This window comes from Heterocephalus glaber, unplaced genomic scaffold, assembly GCF_053883595.1.
Source record: "Heterocephalus glaber isolate CG9 unplaced genomic scaffold, H.glaber_assembly_v1.0 deba00001428, whole genome shotgun sequence".
In the NCBI taxonomy this organism is placed as follows: Eukaryota; Metazoa; Chordata; class Mammalia; order Rodentia; family Bathyergidae; genus Heterocephalus; species Heterocephalus glaber.
In genome coordinates this window covers 16864879-16892184 of record NW_028258293.1, presented here as the reverse complement: position 1 = coordinate 16892184, position 27306 = coordinate 16864879, and the positions used below count along the sequence as shown (strand labels likewise).

Here is a 27306-nt window from a genome sequence, read left to right as displayed (position 1 = left end):
GGGACTGGCTGGCAGCCCTGGCTGTCTGGATGGTAGGGTTCACTAGGGCAGAGGCAAGCCAAGGCTGCCAAGTTGGGCCGGGCCAGTTGGTGCAGGCCTGGTGTCCCGGCTGTGGAGTTGGCTTTGCCTGCTGAGAGCCGGGGAGCCTCTGAAGCTCTCTGCTTCAGGGAGTATCACTGCGAAGGAGTGCATTTAGATTAATCTCATTAATCCTTCCTGGTGTACCATTGCTTATTCAAAGCAATGGGACTGACGTAAGTCTTTCTATGGCGAAAACAGTGGCCTAGCAGAAGTTCAGATACCCAGGCATATGTTAATGAATTGAGCAGGTTGTTTTTCCATCGATTTTACAAATGTTTGTTGAGGACCATATATAAATGCCCACAGTGTTCTATACAGTGGGAGGAGTTGTAGGGTGAATTTGACAGGTCTCTTCTCTTAGAAAGCCCACAGCCTAGAGACTTCTGTTGCTAAACAGGAAATTCTGCCGTAGTGTTCCTGTGTCCCTTATGTCACCACTGTCCCATGGGAACTGAGAGGAAGGAGGAGTCCCTGGCCCACCTGGGACACTGGTGAGGCCCCTGGGGAAAGGCTAATGGGTTTCAAGGACAAGCAAGGGTTTTCTAGGCAAAGAAGCAGCAATGGGCACCCTAGGAGGATGGTAAATCAAACCTTACTGTATATTATGAATTTTTTAAAAAATGTATAAATATTCTCCTTTAAAGCTAAACTCTTATTTCATTGGCTTTTAGGTGGTGCTGGCTAGAGTGCATGCTTTTGGACACAGCCTTATCTTTTCAAATGTGGACTCCTAGGCCTTCATTGGTAAGTTTGATGTCTACTTATCAAAGTATGCTGTCCAGGATTGGTATTTGCAATGAATGGCAGGGTGGTTATCATTGGCAGGTACTCTGTGGAGGTTACCAAGCCTGGGCTAGAGAAGCCTGCAGAATGGGCTGGAAGATTACAAAGGGGAAGTGGAGTCTCACTGTAGGTTACTGTGGTATGTGCAGGGGTGGAGGCCGGAGGAGGAGAACTCAGAGGATGGGGAATGGGCACAGCTGTTTTGAAGGAAACTGTAGATTGCAAAATGTCATAGAGGAGTGAAGTAAGATTTTTCTCTGCTTGAGAACATGAGTGTAAGGTGTAAAGAAAGTGAGCTCAGCAGCAGGTCCACCGGAGGCAAAAACTTCACCCAAAGGTGTTGTGGGCAAGAACTTTGGTGGGATATGCTGACTTCTGATTATTCCAGTTCAGGGTCAGCAAACTTTTTCTGTAAAGGACCACATGCTAAATATTTTTGGCTTCACAGGCTGTGTGACCTCACTGTTACTGTGAAAACAGCCATAGATGATATATAAATGCATAGGTATGACCGTGTTCCAGGAAAACTTTATTTACAGAAACAAGTGGTGGGCTGGATTTAGCCTGTGGTCTATAGTTTCCCCACTCCTTTTCTAGATACCAAGTGCCAAGGCACTCAGATTTTATCCTGAGAGCAGTAAGAATCCATTGAAGTCATTCTGAGCAAAGACATAAAACAACAGTGCTTTAGGAGCATTCATCTGTTAGCCGGGCAAGAGGCACAGGACCTTGTTAGAAGGCAGTAGTAACAATCCAGGCATGAATCACATGGCTAATGGAAGCAAATGACTGGTGGAAGAAATACTGCAAAGGAAGAACCAGCCAGATATTTAGCCCTTTTAGACTTTAAAGTCAGGAGTCAGAGAAGATGAAAGTTTAAGCTTGGTGGTTTGCAGTGGTATCATTGACTGAAGTGTGGATGTTGGAGTGGAAAGAGATGGCTGAGGCACCTGGATCTAGAAATGCTGAATTCAAGATGACAGTGACTCATCCACAGCAGTGTCCAATCGATGACTGGAAATACAGGATGAAGGCTGGACTAAGAAAGTGAAGTATGGAGATGTAGGATGGAAGCGATAATTTAAAGTCCTCCCAAGATGAGCAGAGGGCTGATCCCTGGGGAAAGTGCCTGACTTTGGCAGAAGAGGAAGAAAGTAGAAGAGCTCTGAGGCCATGGAAGACAGAATCCCAGCCATGGATGAGGATGGGGTAGCAGAGACCAAGGAGACGGGATCTGAAGAAAAGATGCTGAATTTGTGACAAAATCTTTACACATGGCCTTGAGGAATGTAATAGCATGCGAGGTGAAGAGGTGATGAAGCCAGATTGCATGGGATCAGACATCAGTGAGAGTAAAGAATGGAGATGTCATTAAAATAGACCCATGGAGAGTTTGCATAGTCAAAGAAGGGAAACCAGTAAGATCTAGACATTTACATGTCAGAATAAGCTTTTCTTTAGCTTTGAGACAAGCAAAGCAAGCTGTGACTAGTTCTCACGCCTCCTTTGGAGCCAAGGTGTGTTTGGCGTTCGTGTGTACATGGGGCTTGTGATTGTGTTCCTGGGCTCCCTTCGAGGTGTGGTGTTGGTAACTCTGCCACAACTTGCGCCACAGAATTCAGCCTCTGTTTGGCCTCTTGCCAGGAGACAAGATGTGATCTGTTGCGGAAATAGTTACATACGCATAAACTGGAGGAGACAATGGAGTGGACCAAATACTGAAACAAAACTTACTGTAGGATCTTTCCAAGTATGAGGGATATGAGGCAGTTCCTCAAAGCATGCACCTATCTATCAGTTTGTTATCTTGAGTATTTCAAGTGCTCATTATGTGCTTTGAATTCTAAATAGTCTCTTACTTGGTTTCTATAAATATAGCAGTTAGAAGTCTAAGAATGAAAGCAATAGGTGTAGCCAGGACAGTGCTATACACCACAGTCCCAGCTACTCAAGAGGCTAGGTAGGGCCAGCCTGGGTAACTTGGCATGACTCTGTCCTAAAATAAAAGATAAAAAGAAGGCTGAGGGTGGAGCTCAGCTAGAGCATGTGCCTAGCATGCATGAATCCCTGAGTTCAATTCCCAGTACCACAAAAGGGAAAAAAAACCAGTAGATGTAACTGTTCAGCCACTGATCAGGCACCTTGTACAGTGATAAGTACTCCGTGTGCATCATTTCATTTCATCTCTGCAGATACTGACCGTGGGAGAGTTAGTACTCCATTTAGGCATAAGGAAAGCAAGTCATTCAGAGGTTGAACAACCTCCCCAAGGTTACAAGGGATTTGAACCCAGGCCTAGATGACCCCTGGTTTATGCTCTTCCCTGTTTTTTCTCACTTAGGTCTGGAATTTCTCCTGCTACTTCTGTAGAGGTGGATTGACCCCTTCAGGTTAATTATTGAGACTCTCTAGTGGTTGTTTCCACTTTGTAGGAGTCTATTAAAAGAGTGAAAGAAATTTGGGAAGTCTGGAAGAGTCTAAGAGCAAACCTCACACACTTAGTTTAGCTGTTTCCTCGGTAAAATTGTCCTCTAGTTTTTGGAGAAGATGGCAGCCTTAAACTTGGACAGGAAATAGCACTTGAAGGCAAGAGGCTGGTTCCAGTACTAGCTCTATGGCAATTGTAATGTAATTTTTCTCTAAATACATGGTGTTTTTTTTTGCTCACCTCCAACTTCAAACCTCAGAAGCAAGGCTCCATTTTGCCTTCTCACTGTATCCCTGTGCCGAGGACAGAATCTGGCATGTAGCATGTTTTATGCTTAGTAATTGTTTGCGGCTCCACATGAACCAGGTGACTTGGGACGCAGTGAGTGCATAGCCCGTGTGTGCCGGGTGCTGCTCTTGGCACGATTGTTACAGAAGCGATGCCAGACGAAGTCTCTGTTGTTGGGAGGCAGGTGTTCTAGATGTAGAGTACGATGTGTGACGTCAGGCATGATCCAATCACGTTGGGAAGGAAAGGGAGGTTGGGGTGGAGAGTGTGAAGCTGATAGATTAGGTAGCTGATCAGAAAAGGCCTCTCTGATGGAGCAAGTGAAATGTGTGTGACAGTGGTCTTAGATGCCGCTCTAGACTTGTCCACTGAGCCCTTCCCTTTGATTTCTGGGTCTGGTTAACACTGCCTCCTGCCCTTCCAGTAACAACCCTCTCCTGAGGCTGAGCATTCCCTTCCCAGTCCCCAGCTCTGCGGTCTAGTGGTTCCCCCCAACCTCCCAGGGCCCAGCCTCTGCAGCCTGCTTTGCCCATGTTCCTTTCTTTTTCTTTAGCCTTCGTTTAGCCTTGTCCCTTTCCTGCCATCCCTGGTGTTCTCCCGGGTGAGCACATCTACTTCTCTGTCCTGTAGATCTCCAGACCTGCCTCTGGGTGGGAACCTGGCCCAGCCTTCCCTCCTGGGTATCCGCCCCAGGGCGCCTTGAACTCCTCCCTGCTGCTGGCGGGCTGCTTTGCTCCCTGTGGCGCTGTCACCTAACCCCTCAGTTGCCTCCCCTTCAGGCGTGGTCCTTGGCTTGTTCTTTCCCTCAGCTATCATATGCCACTGGGTACTGCGCCTTAAGCAGCCCATCTTCTGATTGCTCAACTCACTTTTTTCTCTTCCCTTGTGTTCCTGTGTTTAGGAGTCATCATTCGGATTTTTTTTTTTTGACAATGTCCTTTTAATTGGTCATCTTGCCCATCTTCTCCCTCATTCCCTCCCTGCGTGCTTGTCAACAAGATGCTTCTATCTACCTTGTCTCATGATGGCTTTCTTCTACTTAAAACTCTCTAAGGGCTCATCAGTGCTCTCAGGAGGAAAGTCAGGCCCCTTAGGGAGCCTGCCATCCTCCCATAACATGGCCCAGGGCCACCTTCCTCATTCTGCCTTTTCTCAACCCCTTATTTTCAGCCTCAGCCCAGCCAGTACCAGCCCTCAACTCTAGGATCTTTGCCAGTGCCAGGTCATCTCAGGAATGACCTGAGCCTGCTCCCCATCGAGGTAGCACAATCCCAGTCTCCCCTTGCTGTCCTGGGTACCCCTTCCTCCACGGACTCTCCGTACACCCAACCTCTCTCTGTGACCTGGAGGTGACCTTCCTCCTGCCTCCCAGAATACCCTGTATGGGTCTCTTTGCAAAGCACTTATCAGAGTAGCTGTTGACTTACCTACCTACCAGTTAAGCTTAGTAAACTGAGCTCCTTAGGGTGGAGAATGAACACACACACACACACACACACACACACACACACACACATCTCTCTGTTCCCAGTGCCAGCACAGTGCACCTGGCTCAGTACATGTTTGTTGAGAGAGTGAAGACAGCAAGGCCTGTTTGTGTGGCCAAACAACAGATTTATGGTGCAATCAAATGTACTTGGAATTGGAGGTTCACTGGCCACTGAGTTTGGTGGGGCCAATGCACTCCTCAGCTTTGAGTGCAGAAGAGGTTTTTCTAGGCGTGGTTTTGGGGCTGCCTGTTGTGTCCCTCAGTATACTGGGACCTCAGGAATGTCACTTCTCTATATTATTTGTCTCTGACTTTTAGTTTTTAATTTAATTTAATTTTTGCTCTTGTTGATGGATTAATAATTGTAATTGAAAATGTAAAATAATCTGTTAAGAGATGCTCTGGAATAAGGTCTGCCTACCGTCCAGCTGAGAATATATTTTGGACTGAGGATAAAGAGCTCTTGTGATTCTCTATGGTAGTAGATGTGAAGGGCATTTTTATCTTCATTTGGGACCTTGTAAAGTCCTCAGTGGATGTGTACTGAGGAGTAACTGAATAGGAGGAGGTTCTGACCCAGGGATCCCAGATTCCTACCCAAGTGGGAACTAGCACAGTGTAGGAGTCTATAGGAAATACATTCCTGTTTTCATCCAGGGCCTTCAGCTTGATACCTACTGTCTTCATTTCCTGATTCTGCTATGGAACCAGGAAGTTGCGGCAAGAAAGCAACTTTTATTTGGGGGCTCACAATAAGCTGGGACCCTTCTGAGCACAGAGATGTGACCAGGGCACCCCAGCAGGCTCATGGAACTACTTTCCTCAGCTGGAAATGCCTATGAAGCTGCCGCCCAGTGCAGGGACTCTCCACAGCTCTCCCTCCGCACGGAATGCATTTGCCTCCTGGTTGGCCTCGTCCACTCCTGTTCACCCCTCAAACCTCAGCAGCTTCAGGGGAAGCCTTCCTCGACTTCCCTGAGAAAAAGCGAGGTGTCATCGTCACCTTTCCCATATGACTCTCTGTGCCGATTGACTGCTCACCCTGTGTCAGGCATTGCCAGCCACAGTACTGGGATAATACTTTGCATGAGGGGCTCAGTAGGTGTTGGCTGAGGAATGTGTTCATTACTATCTCAGAGATACCATGTGAGGAAACTGAGGCCCAGAGCAGCAGGGTTTCTGGTGGAGCGGGCCTGGTCCTAGGAGCTGGCCTGTAGGAGTGCACTCTTGCCCATTCTTCTGCGCCCCACAGGTCCCCTGCCATGTGCTCTGGCAGCCTGTCCTCCTGCTCATCTCTAGCGACTGTGATACATTTACATTCATTTGCATGGTTAGCAGATTAATGAATGTTTGTTGCTGCCCTGCTGCAGTCCCTGTAAGTGCCAGGACAACAGGAGTACCAAGGAATCTGGCTAGGCGCCCCACCCAAAGGTGCTCGGCAGCCCAAGGTTGCCCGCTCCTCTATCATGCTTCCTGGCCCCGTGTGTCCTGGGAACCTCGGCAGAGACCCTAATGGAGCCACCCCAGGCTCTTTGCTTCGTGGAGCCTCCTGGCTGTGTGCCTGGGGTTTAGCCCTCGGCCTCATCTCCTGGTTTCTGCATCAGAGCCTGCAGTGCTGAGGAAACGTCCATGACTTGGCAGGATGTGTTCCTCCGTCCACTCCCTTTGCTCCTTTGTCATCCTTCTATCAGGAAAGGAACCCATTTCGCTCCCAGGACAGAGCCTGCTGCCCGTCCTCTGGTGTCGACCTGCACACACTCTGAGGTGACTGTCCGTGGCGGGTCACAATAACCTCTGTGTGCCTGCTGTCCTTGTTCTTGCCTGGCCCTGGCCTGTGATCTCTGCAGTACCTTAGACAGTCGGGGCTCAGGGCTTCACAGAGGGTTAGAGGAGAACTTGAAGGCATCACTGCAGAGCAGCTGCTTCCTTTTCAGTTTGTGTGCATGTGCATGGGTATGTGTGTTGTTCTTGAACAATGTTTTTACTTGCATAATTTATCACCTTGCTGTGTCTCCTCTCAAGGGTCTAATGTTCCACTTTGAATAATAAATGTCTCGTAGCTCTTGGTTAAATAAATATTTTCTCCTTTCCCCATCTTGATACCTCAGTGACCACTTTACCGGCTTGTGACCGTCAGGACCCTCCTCCAAGGTCCCTTCAGATCACAGTGACGTGAAAAGCCTGTCTGGACTCTAGCAGTGAGGGACCCCCAGTCCTCCAGGGCACCTCAGCAGGCCACCAGGGCCCTCTAAGGCCAACTTGGCTGAGCTCCAGGTGACTCACACTGTTTTTGAGTGAGAAAAATAACTTAAAAATGGCTTCTGACCAAGTGGGGAAAGTGGACAATGTGGGAGGACAAAGGGGATGTTCGCCAGGCCCTAGGCTCCTTTGCCAGCTGCAAACTGAGGTGGGCTTAAGGCGCACATGGCCCTCAAGAGGCCTTCTTCAAAGGGCTGTGGCACCCTGGGCTCAGACTCTGGCGGTGAGGCTGCTTCAGGTCGTGAGCCACGCATATGTTGCTGATTTAAAACAGACCACCCAGGCCTCAGGGCCTCAGCACCTTCCTCTCCAAGTGGGCTTGTGATAGGAGGAATAGCCTTAAGGTTCCTGTGAGAGTAAAATGAAATGTGCTTCCCACTGTGCGAGGCACATAGAAAATGCCAAGTATCTAGTATCTGCTAGCATCATTCTTGTTTCTTAAAAGTATTACTGTTAACAGTAGCTGTAAAAAGACTTTGGGCAAGAGATAAAGTCCAGGATGCACAGTTAGAGGCTGTGATGAGTAAGTGCGATGCCATGTAAGGCAAGTACTTTATGAATTGCTAATTATGTCCAGATAGCATCGTTAGCACAAATGTTGTATATGTTGTTTTGGCTTTGGAAAGAATGACTGAGCCCAGTTTTGGGATGTTGAGTGTAAGTTCTTTGTTGTTTTGTTTCTGAGGGAGGTTTGTTAGGCTGGACTTCATTGGAATCATGCCCATGGGCTGGGTGACCCACCTTGGTGATCTAGGTGCCAAATGCCTGGATAGTACCTGGCAAACAGGAGCATTTCAATGGTTGTTGCTATTATTTTAAAGTTTTTATGATAGACGTGTGATACATAATACTAAGTTCTAGTAGTTTCATTGACAGTAAATCGTGGGCAGTGTTCTGAGTTACTCTGTACTCCAGACCCAAGAAATTCTTCTCTCAACGTTTTGTGCCATTTGCTTGTACTTTGACCTGCTGCTGGATCTTTGGATTGGTTCCAATTTTTGGCTGTTACAAATAAAGATACTATGAACAGCTAAAGAAAGTTTTTTCCTGCCTAGAATAGCTAAATAAATGTGATTTCTTCAAAATGTGATGTAGATAGGTACCATTATCTTCATAAGTATGTTAGAAATTTTTTTTTTTTTTTGTACTGGGGATTGAACTCCGGACCTTGCATTTGCAAGGCAGGCGACAGAACCACTGAGCTAAATCCCGGCCCTAGAATTTTTTTTTTAATAACAACTTCTTGCCTTTCTTGCTTTTCTCTCCATTTCATACCATTTCCCTGCCTCTCTCCATCTTTCTGAGAAGAAAAGTGAACAAAATGAGCCGTTCAGAAATATGCAGATACCTTTGGACAGAGGCTGGAAACTCCTCTCCCTTCCTCCCTGGCTGCCTTTGGCCTGCAGATGTATTTTGTCCAGTGTTTGCAGCATTTTACAATCTTTAAATTAGTGGCTAACATTTAAAAAATGGTAAATTTTGTATAAAAATCCAAGTTTCTGCCTCTTCATGAAAACACAAAGATCTAGAAGGAGGGGACCCAGCTTCCCCTGGCCTGGCTGCAGAGTGGCTGCGTGGCCGGCTGGTAATTGAGTGTGTAGTCCCTTCGCTACTGTGCATCAATGTCAAATTATTTTCTTTAGCAACTCTGACCACAAGTAGGAAGTTTATCTTACCTGTCATTCTCTTGATAACGTAAGTGGGCACAGTATTTTAGGCTCTTTTGGATTTTGTAGGGTTGCTTATGTTCTCTTCTCCCTGTGGGATTTCCTCATTAAGAATTTTTAGCCTTTACCAAGGCATGTATATCAACATAAAATGTTAACTAGTAAGAATATACATTTTTAAAAATTAATTTTAGTGGTACATTTTAGGTATACAATGTATGACATTCATCATTGACAATTTGCACCTTTACACAACTTTTCTTGGTTCTTATTTTTTCCCCATTCCCCTGCCCTCCCTTCAACCCCTCCGTCCCTCCCTATTTACAAAGACTTTGTTTCCATTTTTTCATTTTCTCATATTAATTCTGTTTCCTTCTTTCCTTTCCCCTACCCCTCCCACTTCCCCTTCCCCTTTGGCCCTTTTAGTCCTTTGATAGCCACTATTTAATGGAGGTGCCAGAGTACGCTGCTGTGAACTCTTTTAACTCAACAATTTATGATGTAAATTTGAAAAATGGAAGACAGTCCTTTTTATTCACTCTCTCATGAAAATAGTTATCATTTGGCAGAATCTATATTGAACCAGGTGAGGGGCTTGAGAGTTTTAGAGCTGGGGACCATTCATTCCCTTGTGTACTTTGTCCCTTCCCCAGGGCAAGGGTGGAAAGAAGCAGCCTCTCATGGGCTCCCTCCAGAGGAGTCCTGGCAAACATGACCATCTTTAGCAATTACCATTATTCCATGAGCTTTTTTTTTTTCCTTAAATTCTTTTATTGGTACATTTTAGGTATACAATACATTTACATTTATCATTGGGTGCTTGTACCTGTACATGATGTATCTTGGTTCTTATTTTTTTCCCCATTCCCTGTGCTCCCTTCAACCTCTCCACCCTTCCCTATTTACATAGACTTTGTTTCCATTTTTTTCTTTTCTCATAATTTTTCCTTTCCCTTCTTTCCTTTCCCCTTCCCCTCCCACCACCCGTACACCTCTGGACCTTTTCTTCCTATTTCAAATTATCAGTTATTCATTTTAGTCATTTTAATTCTTATTTACACTTTCAGTTTCTCACAGTAGAGAAACTATTTGGTATTTACACATGTGTGTCCTATTTATTTCACTTAGGAGTATGGCCTCAATATGCATCCATTTAGCTATGAATGTCTCTAGTTTCTCGTTCTTTATGGCTGAGTAGTACTCCATTTTATAAAAAAACTACATCTTCTTTATCCAGTTTCCAGTTGATGGGCACTTGGGGTGCTTCCAAGCTTTAGCTATTACAAACTGTGCCGCTATAAACATGGGTGCACATATATTGCTGTGGTATGATTCTTTTAATTCTTTGGGGGAGATCCCCAGCTGGGTCAAATGGGACCTCTAGCCCTAGTTCTTTGAGGTATCTCCATACTGATTTCCACAGTGGTTGCACCAGTTTGCACTCCCACCAACAATGGAGAAGGGTTCCTTTCTCCCTGCAACCCCGCCAGCATTTGTTATTGGTTGATTTCTTGATAGCAGCCATTCTTTCTGGGATGAGGTGGAATCTCAGTGTTGTTTTCATCTGCATCTCTCGAATGACCAGTGATGTTGAACATTTTTTCATATATTTATTTGCTGCTTTTACTTCTTTGTCTGAGAAATATCTGTTCATTTCAGATGCCCATTTTTGAATTTGGGGGGGGGTCTGATTTTTTTTTTTTAGTTCTTTATATATTCTAGATTGTAGTCCTTTGTCTAAGGTATAGCTGCTAAAATTTTTTTCCCACATTGTAGGTTGTCTCTTAGCTCTGTTGGTGGTTTCTCTTGCAATGCAGAAGCTTTTTAATAAGATGAGATCCCAGTTATTGATTCTTTGTGCTAGTTCCTGTGCTACTGAGGTTTTGTTCATAAAGTTTTTTTCTATGCCTATGTCTTCAAGAGTTCTACCTAACTTATCTTCCAGCAAGTTTAGTGTTTCTGTCTTAATATGTAGATCTTTAATTCACTTTGATCTTAGATTAGTGCATGGTGATATATATGGGTCTAGTTTTAATCTCTGGCAGGTTGAAATCCAGTTTTTCCAACACCATTTATTAAATAGGCTGTATTTCCTCCAATGAGGGTGGTTGGCTCCTTCGTCAAAGATGAGGTGGCTGAGTATGTCTGGAGTTGTTTCTTCATCTTCTAATCTGTTCCACTGATCCTCGGGTCTGTTTCTTTGCCAGTACCATGCTGTTTTTATCACAGTAGCTTTGTAGTACAGTTTCAAGTTGGGGATTGTGATACCCCCCCTACCATGTCTCTGTTGCTTAGAATTGCTTTTGCTATTCTAGGTCTCTTCTGGTTCCAAATAAATTTTTGGATTGTTTTCTCTAGTTCTGTGAAGTATATTGTTGGAATTTCAAACAGCATTGCATTAAATCTATATAGTAGTTTTGGAAGTATGGCCATTTTCACTATATTCGTTCTTCCTACCCAGGAACAAGGGATGTCTTTCCATTTTCTTATGTCCTCCTCGATCTCCTTTTTAGAGTGCTGTAGTTTTCAGTGTAGAGGTCTTTTGCTTCCTTTGTTAGGTTGATTCCTGAATATTTTATTTTTTGGATGCTATTGTAAAAGGAATTGTTTTCCTAATTTCTCTCTCAGTGAGTCTGCTATTTGTGTATAAGAAGGCTATTGTTTTTTGAGTGTTGACCTTATATCCAACTACTGTACTGAATCTGTCAATTAAATCTAGAAGTCTTTTGGCAGAGTATTTTGGGTCTTCTATGTAAAATATAATATCATCAGCAAATAATGACAGTTTAACTTCTTCCTTTCCTATCTTTATTCCTTTTATTTCTTTCTCTTTTCTAATTGCTGTGGCTAATGTTTCCAGAACTATATTGAACAGGAGTGGTGATAGTGGGCATCCTTGTCTTGTTCCTGATGTTAATGTGAAAGTTTTCAGTTTTTGACCATTTAGTATGATGTTGGCTGTTGGTTTTTCATGGATAGCCTTAATCAGGTTGAGACAAAGACCTTCTATGCCAATTTTCTGTAGGGTTTTTATCATAAATGGGTGTTGGATTTTGTCGATTGCCTTTTCTGCATCTATTGAGATGATCATATGGTTTTTGTCCTTGACTCTGTTAATATAGTGTATTACATTTATTGATTTACGAATGTTGAACCATCCTTGGATCCCTGGGACAAATCCGACTTGGTCAGGGTGTATGATCTTCTTGATGACCCTCTGTATTCTGTTTGCCAGTATCTTGTTGAGGATTTTTGCATCTGTGTTCCTTAGGGAGATTGGCCTTTAGTTCTCTTTTTGGGTTGGATCTTTCCCTGGTTTTGGAATCAAAGTAACACTTGCTTCCAGGAATGAATTTGGAAGCCTTGCTTCCCTTTCAATTTCCTTGATGAGTTTAAAGAGTAATGGTGATAGCTCTTTAAATTCCATGGGCTTTTAAAATCTGATTTTTGCTTTTGTCATCATGAAAGTAGTATACATTTGTAACAAATTCAAACAACATTGAAGCGCATTGAGTAAACAAGAAAGTCTTTTGTCTCCCTCCTCCATCCAATGAATTTGTTGCTTACACATCTAGATTTTGCACCTGTTTCTGTCCTCCACTCTACCTTCTGCCCTAACCCCCAACCTATACGATTATGCTTTTGTTTCATAAAATAGAATCTCTATGCAAACTGTTCTGCAGCTTTCTTTTTACAGCTGTCAGTTGTTAGAGTTATTTTTCCAAGTCAGCAGTAAATGTACCATTTATTTTTGACAGTTGTACCCCATTTATGGATGCATTTTACATTTCTTCAATCATGCTCATGGTCATAGGCACTCAGGTTATTTCTGATTCTTTGCCGAGGCTGCTGTGGAACTTTTTGTGAACTTTTGCTTGAGGTTTTTAGTGGTACAGATACATAGAAGTGGGATTTTCATTTTCATTTAAAAAATATTTGAATCAGTACTCCAAATATCCAAAAAGGCTGGTCTAATTCATCCTCTCCTCATGAGTATCCTTCTGTAACCCTGATAATCTAGTTATTGCTTCAACACATATACAGAAAGCCAATTTTAAAGCTCACAAATACGCCATGAAAATGACATATTTTTCTTAGAAAAGGATTCAAAATACCTAAGTCTGTGGATTTAATTAAATGATTTCATATCTTGATATTGGTAATAGTTATCATCCTGCAAGGTGACAAAAATGTTCCCTAAATATTATAACCAGTTATTAAGCAATTACCTGAGGATGTCAGTTGTGTCGGCAGACACATAACAGCCGAAGCATGGCTTCCTTTTACACAGCTCTCCCAGCTCTGGCTCATCTTTTCCAGCAAGGGCCAAACCTTCAGTGCCGAGGTCAGCACTCGAGGCCCTAGGTGGTGGGAGGTTGCCAGGCCTAGGCCCAGAAGACCTGAGGAGCAGGGCTTAGCCGATGACAGGTGTGAGGTGCGACAGTGCCTACAACACACCATGGAAGTTCCCTTTACTGAGCTGAAGGGTGGGGAAAGGAAAGGGAGGTGACATTCCCAGACTTCCTGTGGTCACTTCTGTTCACAGCTTTCTTCTAGAAACGCTGACATGTAGGTTCACGTCCTCAAATGATCCCGTAGCGTTTGGAAGGATCGGAAAATTCTGACCAGTGGCCTTAGCCAATCACACATGGCTAAGAACTCCTGACCCAGGCTCTAGCTCCTTCTCTTCAGAAAGGACCGATCTCAGAGATGGCCACCTGTTACACTCATGTGGAAGTTTTCTTCTCCAGAAGCCGCCTATCTGCTTCTCTGAGCTGGTGTTCACCTTTTTATTTCCCTTTGCCACAGCTCCTTGGTACCACCCGTACTTAGAAGACCACAGCTGGGTTGGTGCCCAGCCTGGTCATCCTTCCCAGTGCCTAGGCCCCATTAGACCCAGGCTGAGCTGTCTGCTCTAGAGGACAGACAAATTCGGAGTCAGACTCTGGCTCACATCCTGGCCTCATTGTATTTGCTAGCGATGTGACCCTTTGGCTGCTGCCCTCACCCCTCTGAGCCAAAGTGTCCCCTTCTACAAAACAGGGACAGTATTCTCTCACTGGCGCTTTTGGAGGAATATGTGCATTCATATTTGAATATTCAACATGGAATGAGCACCGTAAATGTGAGCTGTCTCATCTTCCCGCTGTGGAAGATGAGTCCCTGCCTGGGGACTCTGAGCCAGTGACTACTGGCTGGGGATCCTGGATGGAGAGGACAGCTACTGTGTGAGCCTAGAGATGAATCACATGCAGAGTGTATCCTCAGAAGCTCGGGAGTTGGTATGGGAGCCCAGCAAGCAGACACGGTGCAGTGTGTGCGATAATAATAGGAATTAATAGAAGAAATATGAATTGACCTTCTAATGAGTGAAACAGAAAAGATCATCAGGCAAGTGAGGTATCAAAGGTTGCATAGGACTTTGACAGAGAAGATAAAGTTATAAGTAATTAGGAAGCACCTCTGTCCGTTGGCATAGTGTAACATTGTCTTTGTGTCCATGTTAACTCTTTTTTGACTCCTGCCAGTACAGTGAGAGATTCAAATTCAGCTCTTCTCTTTTCCCTTTCCCTTTCCTCTCCCTCTGCTTTCCCTTCCCCCATCCTGCCTTAAAATTACTCAGCCGCTAAAAATTTCTTACAGAATTTCTTTATGCTTTAGTACGTCCTCAAAAGATGCTATTTTATCATACTAAGATTTTACAAGAGTTTGGGCGTAGCTGTTTTTTCCATTCCTTTTTCTATGGTATACATAAATTATTTTGCATGCTCAGGAATGAACAAAACCATTTGACCTTTGCTGTACGCCAGGTACATATGCCACCCCACGTGGGCACAGCTTTGTGAAATGGGCGGTGCAGTCTTTTGTATAGATGAGGAAACAGGCTTAGAGCGGTTAGAATTCAGAATATTACACAAGTAGTGAGTGGAGGAGCCACAGTTCAGCTCCAGGGTTCTCTTCCCTGCTCTGGGCTGCCTTGTGGAGAGTTCTGCACACAACAGGTGCAGCAAAGTGTGTCTGGCTCTGAGAGAGCTACCATGCACTGGTCAGTTCAACTCATGCTGCTGGTTTTGTCATCTGCTTGGTGCAGTAAAAGCTCTTCAGTTACCTTAATGCCTGTTTGTGGGACCTCAGGACCATGTGAGTCACAGTTCACGAAAGACACAATCTCTGTCTCCTCTCACATATATTTGTAAGGTGCATGTGAGCAGATAGGTTAGACTGTGAGACTGTTTTTGCTTTTGCTTTGTCTGTGCCCACTAAGGAGTATGTGTGAGAATGCAGGCTGCATTCCCAGAGCCTGGGCAGGAGTGCGAGATCAGACTGCAGCTCCTGTAGGCGGCCCTGGGTAAATCCCGTCCCCTCTCCAGAACCATGCTTCCTCGGTGCAGTCCGAGGCTCACAGGATCCTAAGGGTGCTGCTGCTGTGGGAACCTGTGTCTGAGAGGCAGGCTCTGGACTGTGCTGGAAGGAATACAAGCACTGGTGTTAGCAGGCCTGGGTATGAGACCTTCACTCTCCAGCTCTGTGACCTTGGTCAGGTCACTGAGCTCTTCGGTAACTCCTTGACCTCATCTATGGAGGAAGGCTTGTAGTACCTGGCCCCTAGGATTCCTCTCAGGGCTAAATGGAAGGGATGTCACCTCTTTCCCTCTGTCTTTGATGCCTGGTGCACTGGTTGTTGGCTGTTTCCACAGTTGAAACCCAGAACACCTTCATCAGGTACATTTCTTGTCACACCTTGCATCCCCTGAGATACTCACCTCTTAGGTTCCTGGCAGCTCTTCTAGATTGTTAAGAAGCTCTGCAAGGGAAGATATCACTCTTTCCCATTGAGCTTATTAGTGCTCAGTGACAGCGCCTTATTTTTCCACCTTTTTTTCCTTGCAGACAGCAGCTGCAGTGTGAGTCAGTTTGCATGGATGTAATTTCTTTCACTCCTCTTTTAGACAGGAGAGCTCCATTCATTTAGTAAATATCCGCTGTGCTCAGGCTTCATGTTGGGCGATGGGGACAGAGAGGAACAGAGTTGCAGTCCCTGCCTTCCAGAAGCTCACTGAGGGGAAGGGGTAAACAGATGAGGTGGCACATGGGCTGGGTCATTGTTGAGGTCATAGTGAGGTGCAGTGGGAGAAGACAGGAGGGCAGTGGCTCTCTCTCGGGGAGTCAGGAAGGGCATCATAGGGAAGAGGTGACTTCTAAGCAAGTGTTAGAAGATGAGTAGGGTCTGCTGCCTGTAGAAGTCTAGCAAGGGCATCCCAAGCAGAAGGAGTCACAGGGCAGAGTTCAGGGCCCCAGGGCAGGGTGACACATTGGGCACCTGTCTAGAGTTGGGGCCAAGCAGTGGAGGATCCATGCTGCCACATCACGGCAGTCACTCATATACTAACAACCCCCAAGTCTGAGTAAACAGCCTGGGCCTTTTCCCTAAGCCCTTAACTCACACACCACCGCCTGCTCAGCAGCTACACTGCGAAGTGTACGGGCAAGAAGTCTCAGTTTGTCCTTAAGAAAAGATGAAAAAGCCAAAACACGACCTTGTTCTTCTCTGGTCTTCCGGTCTTCCCTGTCTCACGTGGCACCACGCAGGCCCAGAATATGGGCAGCGCGGTTAATGCTGCCCCTGCCCTCATCCCACACATCATGGGTCTGCTGCAGTTCCAGACGGCTTCTCCTCCAGAGCGCACCCTGAAGCCGCCACCCCTCTCCCTGGGACTCTCCACTTCCACCCTGGCCCTGCTGCTGTCAGGTTTCTGCCTAGTGAGGAGAGTGACCTTTACAAAGTAGAGAAGCTCCTGCTTTCTGGCCGCCATGGAATAGAATCTACGCCTCTTGCCATGGCCTGCCCGCCGCTTACTTCTCTGCCCTCATCTCTCCGCGCTGTCAGCTTACTCCATGTCAGACACCGTGTCTTTCTTGCTGGTCCTCTTTTGTGTCCTTGCACTTGCTGTCCTTAGCCTGGGTCCTTCTCTCCCCTCGTCTGGCCTGGCGCACCCTCCCTCCGTTCTGGTCTCCGTTCATGTGCTCTCTCTCTCACCGGTCGAAAAAAAGCGCTGTTGTACTCTTTCCCCCAGCAACCACTCTGTCCTTTTACCTTGCTTTGTTTTTCTTCATCAGCACCCATCGCCACCTGAGCTTATACTGTATATTTGTCTTCTTGTTTACTCTTTGCCTAAATCCATGAGGAAGGTCTTTGTCTTTCTTGTCTCTTGCACTCACCATGCCAGAGCTAAACACTGAGCCTGGCACACAGGCAGCGATGATGAAACACTAGATGGGTGAATGAACAAGTGAGTGAGCGAGCACATGCCAGTGTGCAAGCCGAGACTTGGGCGTTTATGCCACAGGAGGCGCGGGCCTAGTAGACATCTTCCAGGAGGTGAGTGACGCGGTCAGCACTTTTATTTTAGAAAGCCAGCTGGTGGTAGTGTGGGGGCCGGGCTGTGGGAGGGAGGCAGCAGAACTACTTTAGAGGCTGTGAAAATGGTGCCGGAAATTGCTGCCTAGCCTGTGCTGCAGGGGAGAAGAGGGGACAGATGACGGGACCCGCAGACTTCTGAGTGTCTTGGATTTCTAGTGGGATAACTTGGTATGGTGATGCCTTTGTAGGAACAGCAAGAGGGGATGAGCTGGTGTGGGAAAAGGCTGGCAGTACCAAGCAGACATGAGCCCTGGGTGCATGTTCTGTGCAGTGCCATTGGTGCTGCATCTCTGGGAGCTGCTCTGCAGTCACCGCGTACACTCTGTCCCTGAGAGTGTGGTCACAGAGGTGGTGCCAGTCAGCGAGTGTGATGCTCCTCCTGCAGGTGGGTCTGTTGGTCTTCACACGCCAAACCTCACTAAGACGTTGGTTCTCGCTTGCAGTGCCTGCATTTGTCCATATGTGACTCAGAGCAGATTTGCTTTAACACATTGCCACCCCCTTTTCTAGAATGCATACTCTACCCAGGTTCTAGGCCGGGTTGGCCGATATCCAGGGCTTCAGCATCACCCTCACTAATGCATGGGAGCCCTTGCCCTCCCCCAGTACCGAGGAGTCAGACCTCCAGGGGGCTCAGTTTCCTGGCCTAGGCCTTGCCACTGACTGACACCACCTCCCTGACCACACTCTCGGGGACAGACTGTGCATGGAGACTGCAGAGCAGCTCCCAGCTCTCTGATATGGCCTTTCTGAGACTGTCTTTTTGTGCTTGAATTATTCCTTCTTCTCAAAATTCAACCCTCCAAGTTTTGATGGGAATCCTTTTATTTCTGAGTAATTCTTGCCCGTCTTGCTGGGGAGTCCCTCTGTGCTCCTAATAGAGGCGTGTCATCCCAGTCCCAACACTTTGGTCCTGGGTCCCTGCTCATGCTGCCAGCCCTGTGAAGGGAAAGGCTGTACTGTTTGTGGAGCCAGGTGCTCCCCCTGCCACCCCTCTCACTCCCCAAAGTCCCCCTATCAGAGCAGTATCACGAGTAGTATCACGAGCACTAGAGAACTTCCCCCGTGCCAGGCAGGGCCTTAAACACCTCACCTGCATTCTGTCTAATGTAGGGTAGTTAGAATTATCATCATTTTTTAATGATAATAGCAGGTAAGTGTATGGACTTAAGGTAAACAGACCCGGATTGAATCCCAGCTAGCAGTGGCCCCTGGGAATGCCAATTAATCTTTTTAACTTTATTTTTCCAGACTTGGAAAATGGAGATAATATAGGGAGTTGCTGTGGAAATGAAATAACATGTGCTATTGTATAAGTGCAGAAGTGCTTGTTTACTGTGTGTTAGATATTGTGCTGTCAATAAGCCGTAACACGTTGGCTGCAGATAGAGTCCTTGTCTTCGTAGCCACCGCCATCGGCGTCAGTGTCAGCGTCGGCGTCATCATCACCACCACCATCATCACTGTCCCAGGGCTCCGGCTACACAGTAGCTGCCTGGCTCCAAGGCTTTTATTCTTTTTCCTGTCCCACATTGTTACCCCCAAGTTTATCTTGTCTGAGTTTCTGGTCCCGGAGTTGGCTAGCCTGTTCTTTTTTGGGTGTGCCATTTGTCCCTGTCAGGGACAGTGAGCTCAACATAAGGCTTAGCAGTTTCTTGGTTCCTGTTAGCCAGAGGCCTCCTTTTAGTCACTGAATGAGCAGTTCCCAGTGGCTGGATTGTCAGGGCAGGAGCTTGGAAGTTTCCACCCCATCAATACCAGCTTGTCTCCTGTGCAAGCCAGGGTATCTTCCCTATGGAAATTTCCCTCATCAGCCGGACTGTCTAAATCAAACAGGCACAGCAGGCTGGGTGAGTGCTTCTAGTCTTTGGGGATCATAGCTCCATGTGTGAATCGGGTAAAATTTATAAACTTTTTGCCCAGAAAAAAAATTCATGTGACAAATACTTACAAGCCCAGCACTCTTCATGAGACATTTTCCCCAAAGTCTACCTGGGGATCCCAGTTAAAAATTCCTGATCCCATAGGTTGGGTTATGTGCCATTCCTCATTTACAACCATGGAGGCATACGTTTCAGTTAGGGTGCATGTGTCTGAAGGCTGCCAAGCATCCTGATAGTTTTTGGACATTCCTGTTTGATCATATTTGCCATTTGCATTTATTTCTCATATTTGAGAAATGTCTTCACACACTAGAACTAGCCTGTCCATTTTGATGAGATTTGTGCATAAATTCAAGCCATGTGTGCATCTAACAGACAGATTGGGGAGGGTTTTTTGGCTATAAAACATAAGACAAACAGGAATATTATTGTGATTTGTAGATTGTACAGGGAGATATCCTTAGCTTCAGCAGAGGTTAATGGTCCCAGTTCAGGTAAATATAAATCTCTACTTTTTAACTTACAGCTTTTGAAAGTTCAATTCTAAAATAATATGCTTTTTTTCCCCTATTTATGTATTTTTCCAGTTTTCAAGATAAGGTTTTGGGAGAAGGCAGATTCCAAGCACCTTAACTCCTTATGTCAACCTGGCTTCTAGGCTTCTCCTTGGATCATTCCCAGTGAACCACTGAGAATAAGGCCGCTGTTTCTGACAGCGACAGCAGTAATGATTGTTACTGCCAGGGAATGAACAAAGGCCCCAGAGTCCTTCCTCTTGCTCTGGCTATGGTGCCAGTGCCCTTTGTAGGTGGAAATGAGACTTGGATTTTGATGGCAGTCACTGAATCTGCTGTATAGTAGATCAGTCGATACAAAGCTGTCTCTGATGAGTAGTTTTTCCTCCACAGTTTTTCTTCTTTGCTTTTTCTGAATTATAAAAGCAATAGATGTTCATTACCGAACCAGGATTAGAACTGTCTATGCCCTGTTTTGAATTCCACTTCTATCACTTATTAGATGTGCAACTCTGAGCAAAGCAAATCAGGTACCATCTCTGAGCCTCCATTTTTCTTGTGTACAGAGGTCTGGGAGAGTCACCTCATTGCACAGCTGGGGGGACTCAGGAGCCTGACCTATAGAATGCTCTTGCAGAGGTCTGATAGGCATGCATTTCTTCAGTGGGCTTTCTCCCCCACCCTGGTACTGGAGATCGAACCCAGGGCCATCACACTCAGCTACCTCCCCAGCCCTTTTTGAATTTTTTATTTTTAGACAGGATCTTGCTAAATTGCCCAGGCTTGCCTGGAGCCTGCAATCTTCCTGCCTTGGATAGGGTTACAGACATGCGCCACCATGCCTGGCTTCTTCATTGGGTGTTTACTGACCACCTACTAAGAGCCAGTGAGTGTTCCAGCGGCTCTGCAAACAGTCAAGAACAAGACAGAGTCTCTACTCTCCTGCTACTCACGCTCTAAACAGAGCAGGCACAAGTGCACAAGATAATGTCTGTAATTAAGGGGTTAGAGACCAGGGGCAGTGTGAGACTCACAGGAAGGACCACTTTATATTACACAGCAAGGGGAGACCTCTCTGGAGAGGGTCAGCGTTTTGTGACTCTTGGGTCGCAAGCGTTCCAGAATTCCTGCTTTAAACAGTGCTGCCTCCCTAAGTTGAGTTTGGAAAATCTGACCACGGAGTGCAAATCAGTTCTCTTTGGGGAGATACTTGTTCAGTCACAGTCTTCCCCTGCAGAGTTGGAGCTCCTGGGCTGGGAATCATAGCCTCTGGCACCCAGTTGAGCCCATAGTGAATGAAGAGGCCGGTTTGGGGTGGGAGGGTTATTGGTTTCTAGCCAGAGCCCTTTTTGCTCAGTGCTGCTTTGAGCCTCCTGGTTTCTGAGGAGCTGGAAGTAATTTCTCTCTTGGTGAGAGGGTGGTGTGCTGCAACCTCTTGGTTCTTTAAGGGCTTGTGGAAGCCGCACAATAGCCGAGGGGCAGCGCAGGCCCAACTCAGGTACTGACATTTGAACTGCAGAGCAGTAAGACCGACACCTGAAGCCAACCACGTTGCCGCTCTTGGGGTGTGCTGGGGACTTTTAAACGACCACCTCAGCCTGATGCATTGGGCAGCGGTGGCCCAAACTGTTCCGAGGAAACCGCTGGGCAGAAGGGCAGGCTGCATCTGGCTCACTTGTCATGTCAATAGTTGACCTATTTTTGTGTGACCCTGATTTGCTCAACACAATTAGAGATGTGGTTGTGAATGCACTTCTGCTACCTGATTTTAATCCAACACATGACGACCCAGATCTTAAACATACAAACAGCCCAGGCAGATGGACGAATGGGTGGTGGTTTTTCGCTAACCTCTGAACGGTAATTCTATCACGAGGAAAAGACTCCATTTCAAGAACATGGAACAATTATTTGAGACTATATATGATGCCAAAGCTGCAGGCCTTGATTCCTTGCTGCAGGGGAGCTTAATCAGGAAATGGCCTAGATGGCTGCCTTTCAAGTAGGTCCTCGCAGTAGCCTGGCAACAGGCACAGGGTCATAATTGGAAGAATTTGGCTCTGAGTATCTGTGGGTGTTTACAGTGCACTATAGGGCAGGGCTTCTCTTATTTATAGACTATTTTTGAGCAACAAGCAACAGAAGGCTGAAAAGCCACTAAATCTCGATTTATTTTTAACAAATTCCATTTTTCCCCTCATCCCAGAAGGAAGACTGAGTTATTAAAAAACAGTAAAAAATACATCGTTGCAAAGCATGCCATGTCTAATTATGGGGTTGCGAGCGTCAGCCTGCAGCCACATTCTAAGGGCTTTGCAAATCAGCCACCCATTCAATCTGTGAACTTATATGACTCCCATTCTTCATTTAGATGTAGAACAAAATTATTGGCAAGTGAGAGCTGATCAGAAAAAGTTCTCCCTATCTAAATTAAGAGATTGAAGGTACAAATATAGAATAGTGTATGTATGTTCTCAAAGGGAGATAAAATCATTCTTCATTGTCCATTATACTTAGCTGCACAAGCATACATCCCATAACACTAAATAACCACTTTAGGATTTCGCGCATTGCAGTGGCGGATCTGTGCCACTCAAAGGAGCAGTATTGTGCCATCTCGCTGAGCTCAGCCTGAGTGATTATAACCCACATAGTCATGGGAAGCACGAATCCAGTGCTTTTTGCCTGCGTTCTTGTAGTGTGGTAGAGCTGGATGGGACTTCTGAGACCCTCTAGTTCAACTACACCTTCCTAGAAAGGGAAGCTGAGTTCCAAAGAGGGGCTGTCGCCCAGGTCCCAGGGAGTCATGGCAGAGCTGGGCTGAGGTGGGGGTCTCTGGGCTTCTCCGCAGTAGTGCTCTGCTATGCTGAGTCTGGGAACCCATGAATTAAACAGATCTGATTTCTACACTTCAAGGGTTCACTGTCTCAGAAGACAAGGACACCAAAATAGAGTTGCTGTACCATAAGCAGACTGAGTTATATGTATATACAACAGATGAGTTGAATGGTGGGGATGGTGAGCATGAGGAATTTTGGAATCTGTGTGTTTGGATACCAAAGCAAAGGTTAAATCAGTTGCTGTCTGACTCACTTGGGAGAAGCTTTATGGATGCTATAACGTTTTCTAATGGAAAAAGGTGCAGTACATTTGTCGAGTGTAGGGAGCAGGGAACGTATGGTGCATTTTAAGTGGTAGGTGGCAGTAGAGATGAATATTGCAATTTGAGAGGGACCCTGGGAGTGGGTCATTGAGATTTTAGAGGAGTATGGAGGAGAGCAAAGGACTGGGGCACAGGCCGGGGACAGGCAGCACTGAGTGCTACAGAATGTCCCGCCCTTTCCTGGGGCAGCCTGTGGGTGACATGTGGGTTGCATTTCTAATCCTTTGTCCCCAGGCAGAAGAATAACTGGTCTGGGTGGCCTCTTCTCTGACCTTAGCATCCAATATCAATAAACTGGAGCTGGCCCATGAAGGGAGAGCTGTGCCCCTTTCTTGCCTTGTGCTATATGGGGACACAGTGCCCTGGACCAGAGTGGCTCTGGGTATTCGCTCTTTTTCTGAAGCTGGGAGAGGTGAAGGGACCTCAGAAAACCTTTCCGAGGGAGAATAGACAGCAAAGTCACCTCTCAGCAATACTGGAGGCCAGCGGTCGTAGAGGATGTGAGTGGGCCTGGAGGGGGGTGGTCTGGGCCTAAATTAAGGCTGTAGCGGCCAGCGGGGAGAGGAACAAGTGGGAGAGGAGTGGTTTCAGGGGAGGAAGAAACAGTAGGATTTGGCCACAGGCAGCCAAAGAGAGAGTAAAGGGCAGTGACATGCTAGGACATGATCTGCCACTGCAGAGGAGCAGGAAGGTGGGGATGGAGGAATCTGGGCTGTGGGCCGATCTGGCGGCTTGGATCCAGAGCTGGAGCCTGTGGATTATTGAGTCCATGCTCCCTGAGAAGAGATGGTCCACCTTCCTGCTCAGTTAGGGGCTCACCAGCCCAGACAGTGGTTCTCAAACATGGCGCCAGGCACTGCCCGAACAGTTACAATAGCCCCAAGGTCATCCTCAGGCATGTTTTCTTCTCAGTCTTTTGATACCCAAAGCCACCCTTGAGTTCTCAGAGTTGAGATTATAGAAATTAGCTGTAACAAGAACCCAGGAAGTACTTGGGACATAGCTGATGGGCTGTGGTTTGGGAATTTTATATTTTTTCCTTGAATGTGTAGTGTAGTTTCAGTACAAATGTTTTTTATTGGCAAAATAGTTTCTAGTTTTAAATCTTACTTTTAGTTTGTATATTTTGTAACGGTAGCAGTATTTTCATGACGAAAGATGCCTTGTGGCGTGCCCTGCCTCTGAACCAACTTTTAGGGAGCAGATTTTCCTTTTTCTTTCTCTTTCTCTTTTTCTTGCTCCAGGCCTTTTGCTCTATGGCCCAGAATGTATCTCTGTGCGCACGTTGGCTCAGATAACTTGAGTTGGTATGATCCAGGCCAGGGAGTTGTGTCTGTGGTTCAGTGCTAAGAGACTGGTAATGAAGACCCCTGAATCTTTCACCAGAGAGAAGGTTGGGGTACTTCCTGTCTCAGACACAGCCCATGGAGTCAGCTGACCCGATCACTTGGTAATTGAGTGCCTCCAGATAAGAATGACATTAGTCATTGATACTGTCTTTAAATTTTCCAACATTTTACACTTTGATTACTGCTGTGACATCCAGCAGGTGTTCAAGAAAAGCTTTTAGGGGCTAGGGATTTAGTTCAGTGGCACCGTGCAAGGTCCTAAATTCAGTCCCCAGTACTGGAAAAAAGAAAGAAAAACTTTTGGTTTCATAGCCATTAGTGGTCACTGGCACCACCACCAACAACAACAACAATAACAACAACAACTACAGCAAATAGTGTTCTAAGTGAAAGTTCTGAAGGTCGCGTTTGCTGTCAGGTCCAAAGTCCAGCCTTCTTTCTGCCTGAGCAGTCACACCCAGCTATCCACAGCTTTTTGCTCATTATCCAAGTGAGATTGGTCCTTAGAAGGGGCCTCAAGGTCACCCCTGGCCAACCTCTGGTGCAGGAAGGCCTATCCGTGTGACTTCTGAAGGCCAGTGTCCCAAGCCCATGTGGGCATCTGTGCTCCAGGCCTCCTACCCCTCCTTATGGACACATCTGGCTCTTAGAAAACCCTTCCTGACCGTGACATCAAATCTACCTGTTGCCAGGGTTTCCTCATTGACCTTCTTCTGCCCTTTGTGGCCACCCAGAGCAAAGGTCTTTCGGCATGGCGTGATTCCACCTCAGAAGTCTGAAAATAGTGCTCCTGGACTCATGAACCTGTTTCCCGGTGCCTCCAACCTTCCTGTCTATGACATGGCAATCAATAGAATACTAACAGCAGGGGATATTCATTGAGTGAGGGCTTCCCATATGCTGGGCGTCACTGTATTGTCCTTTGTCTTATTTTCTGCTCACAACACTCCACCCCTACCCCCTGTATGAGGTGGGTACCATTGTGATCCCCATTTTACCAGTGAGGAAATGAAGGAATGAATGGGAAGTCAGACCTTGTGGTCTAGAGCCTGTACTCTTAATTCTTGGTGCTCCAGTATCTCACAACCTTTTCCTCATGGTGCACCAGGCTTGTGCTGGCCCTACTTTAATTTGCAAGAAATCATTTGACATCAGCCTGAGTTGAACCATCTTCCATGAAACCTCTGCAGAGTCTGTTTTGACAAAATGGACTGAGGAGCAGAGGCCTCTGCACTGTCACCAACCAGCACATGGGTTCGTGCTTGCTCTGCCGGGCCCCAAAGGGCTCCTGAAGTGGTGGATTAGATCAAGGTGACAAATATGGGCTATTAATATTTTATTGTCCTGAACATGATGTCTGCCACAGTAGGCTTCCTGTTTAAAGTGCCTAGTCATGGCTACAGGGCCTGCAAAGAGGGAGAGAGAGGCCTAAGAATTGCAAGCCCAGATTGCCTTTCAAACTGAGTGAATGTGGTATTCAGTCTCATAATGTCCCTGGCCATGCCTGGGTGGAACAAAATTCTGACCACCTACCCTCCAAAGCCTGAGGTGCAGGTGCCAAATGCTCTGTCCCCTAGAATGGCTCCTGGTGGCTCAGGCCAGGACCCCCGGAGTGGGAGAAAGATGACCTATGGCTGCATCAGGGTGGAGTCTACTTCCTGTGTGCAGGAACACCTGGGCCAGAACACCCAGCAGCTGGGACTGAACCGCCTGCTTTGTGTGAGTTGTTTTTCAGACAGCGTGCATCCCGGAGACCTAAGCAGCAAAGAGAAGGGTCTGGTCCCTAATGTGTATGCCTGGAGACTTGGAGGGAGGGCAGCTTGAAGCCGTAGAAAAAGCACTGGCTAAAACCTGTGTGTGACATGAGTGAAAGTGAGACCAGACCCTGACCGGAGACACAGCCTCCTGAAGTGTGGGGTGATACAAGCTCTACCCAGCAAGGTTGATAGGATTAGATGAGGCCCCAAGTGAGCATAACAAAAAGCACCTGGCACAGTGTCTAGCGGTGATAAATGTAAATATTAGCATCATAATTTCCTTCTTCCTCCACTGTTCCTTCTCCTTTTCTAGCCCTGCCTGCCATTGATTTTCTAAATGGATTTGAGTAAATATCCTAATCTCTGTCTCTTTTTGGCTGTGCGAGAGGGTAAATCATGTTACTTGGTTCTGAGTGGGTACAGAGCACCCCCTGTAGGACATATTGGAAATGTGAGGGTGACTTGGCTGTCTCAGTGACCGGGACCCGGCTTTTACCAGGAAAAGGGAAGTGTGCTAGTAGATGTAGAGCTTGGGGAACAAAAGATTGTCCATCTACATAACTGCCTGATACTCAGTGGGCATTCATGTAGGCAAAACTCTGCACATAATTATCTCAGCCTAGAATCTGACTTCCTTTTGCACATAAATAATATTTGCATGTTTTTACTGTGTACTGAATTTTCCAAGTTTGCAACTATGAAGTATATGAGAACTATTTGTTTTGAGAAGTTATAGCATCTTGTGCATTCACAGTGTCTTCTGGTGTAGCCGTGCCCAACATTTGCATATTGATTTGCGTATTGTCTTATTTTAATCCCTTTCTTTTTTTGTGTTCCTGTTGGATCATTACACTAATTGTTTTTGTAATGTTAAGTCTTGGCAGGTGATATTATTGACAAATTTCATTTCAAGAGAGTGAAAAGCACATTGAAAATATTTGTCTTTTATCTTTGAAGGTAGGAGAGAGCAAGTGAGCATTCATGCATGGTGTCAGCTTATAAATTGGCTGGATGGAAAAACTAGAGGTCAGACTTGAAATAAAAAAGAAATAGTTTCATTTCTCTCTTAGAGATAGCCTTTAACATGAGGATATGTAGAAATCAGAGTTTTAACTGTGTCTATTGTTTGTTAGAGAAAGAGGATGTTTTGAATGTTCCCCTGGCCCTTGTAGAAAACATGTGATCCTAAAGTCAGAAACTGTTTCATCCTCATATTTTTTCA

General features: G+C 46.1%; 1 protein-coding gene and 1 long non-coding RNA gene across 18 annotated transcripts in view; one reads left to right on the top strand and one right to left on the bottom strand.

The window, feature by feature from the left end:
• Bmal1 (basic helix-loop-helix ARNT like 1) overlaps nucleotides 1-27306 on the top strand; it is a 96490-nt gene that overhangs the window by 23569 nt on the left and 45615 nt on the right. For all 17 annotated transcript variants that reach the window (XM_087211623.1, XM_087211619.1, XM_021263823.2 and 14 more), the window contains exon 2: nucleotides 753-825. The gene's annotated coding sequence lies outside the window, so the exon portion shown is untranslated. The remainder of the gene's footprint in view (nucleotides 1-752; nucleotides 826-27306) is intronic.
• On the bottom strand, nucleotides 8039-16039 carry LOC110350560 (uncharacterized). The gene is made up of 3 exons (XR_002397183.2): nucleotides 13225-16039; nucleotides 9005-9086; nucleotides 8039-8330 (listed from the first exon to the last, which is right to left on the bottom strand). It is a non-coding gene; the product is annotated as an uncharacterized LOC110350560 (long non-coding RNA).